We start from the raw sequence: 7534 nt of genomic DNA on the forward strand, positions 1-7534 counted from the left end.
TCAGCACCCCGCGCCAACCATAGGGAAAACAACAACACCCACGCACATGACGTGTCCCAACAACAGGCCTTTTATAAACATGAAACTAATTTAAAACGGGAACGCACACAATTCGTGTTGTAACAGAATTCTTCCGCGACGTTTCTTAACGAGCAATCTGTGCGATATGGGGAGCGCTCCACGCTGCTCGCTGCTCGCTAAATGACCCAATTTTTTAACGTAATGAGCTCGCCACCTTGCCGTTATCTTGCCGAGTTTCGGTTATAGATTTGGAAGATTAGTTAAAACCTTAACTGTGTGCAAAACATTTTGTAATCTATACAATTTAAGAAAAATATTTTTTAATATCCTGCATTAACTAAGCGTTCTTTCTCTTGCACTTATAATTAAGCTTTTGTGATAGTCTCCTAAGTCAACGCTACGCTACAAGGTTAAATTGGCTTCTATTAAATGCACATAATACAATAGTCTAACTTTTCTATTTTTATGCTAAATATGTTTGTTAAAACAAATCTCCTACTAGTGACTTCAAAAAATTATAAATTAGAGAACTAAATGTGTCTAAACGTTACACGTCACGAGTATAATCCCGAAAGATTTACCTCCTTGTCTTTGTTTTCCAAACGTTTTTTGTGAATACAAAACTACATAACGACTGCAATAAAACGTTTCTGGAAATACCCAAAATATTTTCTATAAATAGAGTATTGGGTTTAAAACATATATTTATTGTGGAGGGCTATGTTGGGGCGGGGGTGGCGGTGCCGAACAGGGAGCGACCCAGTTGCAGTTCGTCGACCGCGTTATATTTAGCCCTGCGCCCGGCGCCCCCCGCCTGCCCGTCACCCGGCGCTCCCCGACCGTCGCCCGACGCCCCCCGCCCGGCGACCGAACTGCATCCTACACTCATTGCACTGCATTCGTTATCGCGACGCATCCACATAAAACAATAACCCAACTGATCAAGAGACATCCATTTAGAGATAGCGAGATATAAAATATTCTTACAATCATCTTCGTTATACTTGATTTACAATCTTTTACCACTCAGAGACCGATGATGGTCTCTTAAATAGTAGTAATTTCTCAAAAAATCCTCACTTAGCAACGCCGCTAGTGGACATTTCGTGTGATATTAAAACTCGACAGTAGAAGTCGCTATCATATAAGTAAGTTGGCGTAGGTCGTGTTTCAAAATAATTAAATTAAATGGAATAATACTCTAATGACATTCTGCTAAAAAAACTGTTGAGAACTCACAAGAAAAACACATTACGCTGCCTTCAGTCGGGCAACAAGAATATCGTGGACACATTCGTCATTGTTGAAGTTGATTAACTTTTTTAACACAGAAATCAAATGATGTACAGTCGAGAAAATCCGCAGTGTTCTACTTGTAAAAAAATCTTTGAAACGAGGCAAACTTCGCATTTTGTCACGAATAACCAATTAGATACTAGTGAGTTGCGACAGAATATTAGTAAAAAGCCGTGTACCACTAAACGACATTTTTTTTCATACAGGCACATCTAAAAGTTGCGTCACATTAGTTGTTTGTTCTGAGTCGTCCCATCAATCTTTACAAAACAAAGTACACCGCGAGATTCCACGATAGTACCTAATAGTACGTTGGTGTAGGTTATGTTTTAATACATACAAAAATAAAATATATACGAAAGCAATCACAGTGGGTTATATGCGAATTATTATCTTTATCTTTTCTTCAAATATTTACCTTTACTACTATGTTTAAGTTTAAAAACCTATTAAGTTAATGAGTACCACTTTTAATTATTTGTCTTAAGAACCGAGCGCCAAAATGCACATTTTCAGCTGTAATTATTTACAGTACTTAATTACCTGTCAAAAGATGTAATCTGCTTCGGTATGTTTCTCACGTAAATTTACCAAGAAGATGTAATATTTACCTGAAACAAAAGATTTAAATTATTAATCTTTAAATAAATTATTTTTAAAACGGAACAATTTGTCAATTATATTGTATATGTCAATATGTATTTTAATACATTTTATTTTTAATTTAACACTAAACAATTACGTAAAGAACTATGTGAAAATGATATTGGTAAAAAAATGTTTTAGTCTTTGCTTCGTCAAAATTTGTCATTTTCTAGTATGAAAATCCTGTAATTATAAATCTGAATATTTATCAGGATAATAATACAAATAATACAAGTTGTTTTGCCTTTTCAAACGCGGCATTTTTCATATCAATTAAAAATGTTAATTATTTTAAAGTTAACGGCTTATTTAAATATTCGTCAGAGTTACCAGTTTTAAATAAAGGAATGTACGTCATCTACGTACGTAGGTACGTTTGTTATTCAGTTAAGGTTAGCGGTTTGATCAAATATTTAAGATACCACGTATTTAGTTACATTCGCATTAGCCACGGTGCCCATACATGTCATCCCCACCGTTTGTATTCCTAGAATACACTGGAACCTATTATTATCATAAAGTGAAACACTTCAACCTAGCTCACTGCTGTCGGAGTCAGCGTATTTGCCTAATTGATCAAATATATGTAGTTCAATGTAATTTAATATGCAAATTTAGATCGTATCGCGTAATATTAAAGTTGAAAGTGTATTGCAGTGCGCGGGCGCTCGAGTCATTACGTTGTCAGCGTCCTAATTTTGCAGTGTCCTCGTTTTTGAGGTCAGCCTCTATCGGGGCAACGAACTCGTGCCCTTATCGCACAGAGAGACGGGAGGTGGCTGCCAGCTAAGCGACTCGGTAAGCGCTCGTGATTGCACTACTCTGCGCCAGATGGCGCTATGAATTTTTATTGCATATTTTTAAAACATGCTTCGATTTTGCTTTATTTTATTACTTTGTGCCTAAATATTGTACATTTCGCACTACTCTTGTGGAATGACTGACGCGAAATTTTATTTAAAATTAATTAATAACTATCGATAAAACAATGTTTTTAGACTTTTTATATTTTTAATATTTTTTTGTATTCCTCATTTAGTGAATAAAGCTAGAGTTAGTATAAGTATAGTGCATGCAGCGCGTAGATCCGTAGCGGGGTCTACGCACACACGCGCGCGCCGCTGCTTGGCTACGTAGGTACGTGTCGTAGGTACGGGCGCGGGTCGACGCACGGCAACCGGGGCAGCCTTGCTCTGTCCTCTGCGCCCTATTTCTGTCGCCACAGAGCGCCCTCCCCTCCCCTGCCGTTCACCGTAACCCCCCTCCATAACTCACTACTTAGGAACTTACAAACTCCAGAAATTACTTTTACAAAATAAACTCAAATTTGGGTTATATTCATCTATTATTGGTATCTACATTAAATTCACTAATTAGAAATAATATTTAATGAACAATAATGTTATTATTACAATAAATTTGTATACAAAGAAATTTTTGTAAAAGAGGATATGTGTAAAAAATGTGATAATAGTAAATACTGTTATGACATAGGGCAAAGGGCAAAGAACAAAGTAAATGATGATAAAGAATAAGGAGCTTTTGATTAAAATAAATAGAAATATAAAAGATATATCTATATGTTCAAAAACAAAACTGCTTATCAATATTTTTTCTATCATATATATCAAGTTACTATCCGCGTAGAAAAATTATTTAAAAACCAAGTACAAATAAGCAAAGGAATTCAGATTGCGTTTTGTCTCAACAAAATTAAGGTAGCATTAGATTGCATCGCTGAAACACATTCCTAGTCAGAGGCGAGTGCTGACCTCGCACACAAATCGCCGTCGATGTCTTCTCAGTAATCGGCAACAAACAAACAACTGCGCCATTGCAGTGCGCCGTTTGCAGATGGGTTTACCGACCTATGTGTGGGTACTGCAAGTCGTGGCGCTCGAAGGTGAGAAGCGTCAAGGTACTATTTTAACGGATGCTGTGCGCCACGCAACAATTTCAAATCGTTCCAATTATATTTCTTTATTAGTAAAAGGCTCGCAATCAGCCTTGAAGGTTCCGCTTTAAGTCAATATGGCGCGCTCCGTGCGTCAGGGCTACACTTTATCAGTGATGGATAAAGATTAATCTATCGTAATGTTTTCCTATAAAATAAAAAAAACATCGTTAAACGTAAACAACGTTCGTTGAATAAAAAAAATAACTTATCTTCCTTTAATAAAGTCACAAATACATTATTGTTATTGAAATAAACGTAAACGCGAGTTAACCAAATTAGTACGCTGATTAGGAAATTAATATAACAACAAGCTGAAATCTAACAAGAATCAACAATGTTGCATCCACAAGACACACACTAGAGCAGAGTGTATGTGTATGACGCGGCGAGATGTATGTGTGGGTGTGTGACGCGAGTTGCGTCAACTTTTACTCGCACTTTCTCGGCGCTTGCGCAACCGCGCAGCGCAATACTGGTTCAGGTCCCCGGAGCTCGGTGACAGCATTTCTCTTAGACTCGTCGACAATTCTGTTACGTCACTTGCTAGATAATATTATAAACTGGTTATCGTGTTCTAAAATCTTCGTCTATTTTTACTCTTTTATTCAATGACTAGTCAATGAGAATGGATTTAAACTCATTTAAATATTAAATATTTTAAAACGCTACATAAGATGTCCTATATTTATATATTCGCAAGTCGACAAACAAAGAACATGATAGCGTCATATCGAAGCAAATGTTGCGATAATTTTTTGTAGTTTATCATTGAAATACGATTTGTTTTCGTATCAAAAATTGCTATAGTACATTTTTAAATCGAGTAATAGTAACATTTCATTGAAATTGTAGTGGTAGGTAACGGGCCGGCGAGCGGTGAGGTGCCGGGCGGGGGGAGTGCAGGTGGGGGGAGCAACACGAGGTACGTGGCCCAGTTTCGCGCGGGTGCATGAACTCTAACGAGGTAAGGCCACCGACCGCGCTAGTGTTTACACTGAAATAGACCTTATCTGCATATGTTTTGATTTCAAATTGGCGTGTTATGTAATTGACCAGTATATCGTCATAAGCTAACTATGTATTGATATGAAACGGAGGAGTTGGATGTGTGACGCCTAGATCCAGCTGCGGCGCGACCTTCGCAATTATCGCTCTCGTGAGATCCAACCATATTGTCGTTGTAACTTCTCTACATCGTATCCATATGTCATTATAATATTATACTTGTATATAAACGAATTCTTTATTTTGTGCAAATATTTTCCATACAAATTATTGAATATCTCCACTATCGAATGTAGTTCCGAAAATTAAAAGTATAAACTTGTAATTGACTCACGTATGAAAAATGTAGTAATTGTAATTAGTTTTACTTTATTAGGTTGTAAATTTCACATGTAAAAATTATATGATATTTTATAAATATCATACATGTAATTCGAATTCATAGATGAAATCACTTTAAAAAAACATTAGTCGTAATGTTATTCTACTTTCATCTTTCACTCGTGTAAACAAGGAGATGTGACAAGTAAATAATTCCTTTGAAATTGTACATATAGGTCACATCAAACTCGAATACGGGAACGTAGTAACGCGCCTGCGTTGACTTATGTAGGGCTGCCAAATTTCAATAAACGTAGACCCGTACACTGGTGAACTGTCAAATTTCCTTTTGAACAACCCTCTGATCCTTATATTGGAAAACGTAAAATAACAACGTACTACTCAATCAAATCCGTAGTCCGAATATGCACTGTGGAAACCTGAAAAGGTGACAACCCTGAAAAGTTATCTACAATATCCTATTTGATACTTTGTCTTGATGACAATATTCCAGGCTTTTTTTGGCATATCAACATATTTTTTTAATCCTAGGTCGGTATTTTGGCAATTAAACTTGAGAATAACGTTTAGTCACACACAGTTAAAAGTTTTTTTACAATACTAATATTCCAAATTAACTTATATTAAGTGACTAATCTGGATAAATGTTACACAATTAAAATTGTAAATAATAGTTACATGGTACAAAGTAATATCGAATTACGTTGATCATTGTGGGATCTGTTTCGGCCTCATCGGTCGCACTCCAGTGATGTAAACAACCTGCAACTGGCACAAGAACCTACATCAAGAGCATCCAATGCTCGATAGCTCACTTATCATAGCACCCGTACTGATACAAGCGTATATCTTATTAACATATAAAAGTATATGCGCGTCGCTAACTGCCGAGGTTGACGCGTTCCGTCAATGTTTTCTCGATAACTATCGAAATGTCAAGTTTGATTCCGATGACATGGCGTTCCTTATTATAACTTATTTCAATATACATAAAAACAATAAAATTATGGAATGAATAAGAGAAAATCATCAGTTTTTCTTGAAGAAAATGTTTTAGATTTTCAGAGTTTAATCGTGGCGTTAGAAGGTTAAGACTAGTTGTGTTTTATGATGTTTGTATGGTTTTGTTTGATCAATTAATTATCGTGGTATATCGGAGCGAGGCGAGGCGAGGCGAAGTACGGCGCGAAGTCGCGGGCGCGGGTCAGCGCGGGCTGGCTGGGCGGCCCCGCGCGCGGATCAACAAACTCTGCAAGGTTGCGCCTCGGCTGCGCTATCGTTAACTACAGTTACGATATCGCCCGCCCTTCTCCGGCAAACTGTTTTATTTTATTATGTTGCTATCACATCGATATTACTGCCGAAGGTCCCGGCGATTGTTGTTGTAACTATTTCATGATATACATTCGATATTGTTCCAAACATCAAAATGCATTCAGAATAATTTTGCAATAGCGCAATATCGGAATATTTTGTTTACAACAAGGAGAACAAAGGAAACAAAAGACAGATACAATTTTGAAAAAGGTATTAAAAACAAAATAATTACCATAACTATTGGACGTAAGAGAATTTGAAAGTGTTCAAAACTGAAGATTTAGAAATTGAAAAATTGAAAAAAGAAAAATTGAAATAACAGATAACACAATAGATATTACATATATTTAAAAAAGTATCAAAAAAGATCTACACTAATGTAGGGTTACGATCTAAGAAACACGTTTTAGTAGCTATGCTTGCCTCAGGACATGTAGGTTTTACTACTTATTACTTCAGTATTAATAATTGAATACAAATAAAAAAAATGTCTCTGCTTATCCTGATTACTTTAAAATATTTAGCATCTAACAAAACACAAAGAATTTAAAAATAATTTCCCCTCTTGTAAAGACTCCTAGCGCCATCTGTCATCGAGTAGGAAAACCAAAAGTTGCAACTTTCATTTTTAGTTGCAGTTAAAAATAGGGACTATTCGAGATTCGTTGTAATGAAAATGTGTATTTAAACAAAACGAATTGCCATTAATAACTTTTTAATCGGCGAGAAACGTTTAGAAATATAAGTTATCAAAGTGAAACGGTAAAATAAAAAAAGTTACACACAGCAACATAAATACTGGCTGACGTAAGCGTGGGTAAGTATGCAATAAACAAACTGAGTCAAGAACGTATTTTTTTTTCTGTAAAGGGAGCGATGACCGTGCGGCGTGCATTGCGTGCGTCACTCACCTCGCTGCAACCAGCCGGAGCTCTCGACTCCGCACCTCAC

The 7534-nt window shown here is 36.4% G+C and overlaps 1 protein-coding gene and 1 long non-coding RNA gene across 2 annotated transcripts in view; one reads left to right on the forward strand and one right to left on the reverse strand.

Annotated features, from left to right (window-relative positions):
* Window positions 1-7534, reverse strand: part of LOC106109149 (retinoic acid receptor RXR-like) — a 71248-nt gene that overhangs the window by 42354 nt on the left and 21360 nt on the right. The gene's annotated exons all lie outside the window — the stretch shown is intronic.
* Window positions 2559-7534, forward strand: LOC106109416. The gene is made up of 3 exons (XR_001226006.1): window positions 2559-2760; window positions 4772-4883; window positions 7454-7534. It is a non-coding gene; the product is annotated as an uncharacterized LOC106109416 (long non-coding RNA).

This window comes from Papilio polytes, unplaced genomic scaffold (genome assembly GCF_000836215.1).
Source record: "Papilio polytes unplaced genomic scaffold, Ppol_1.0 DF821289.1, whole genome shotgun sequence".
In the NCBI taxonomy this organism is placed as follows: Eukaryota; Metazoa; Arthropoda; class Insecta; order Lepidoptera; family Papilionidae; genus Papilio; species Papilio polytes.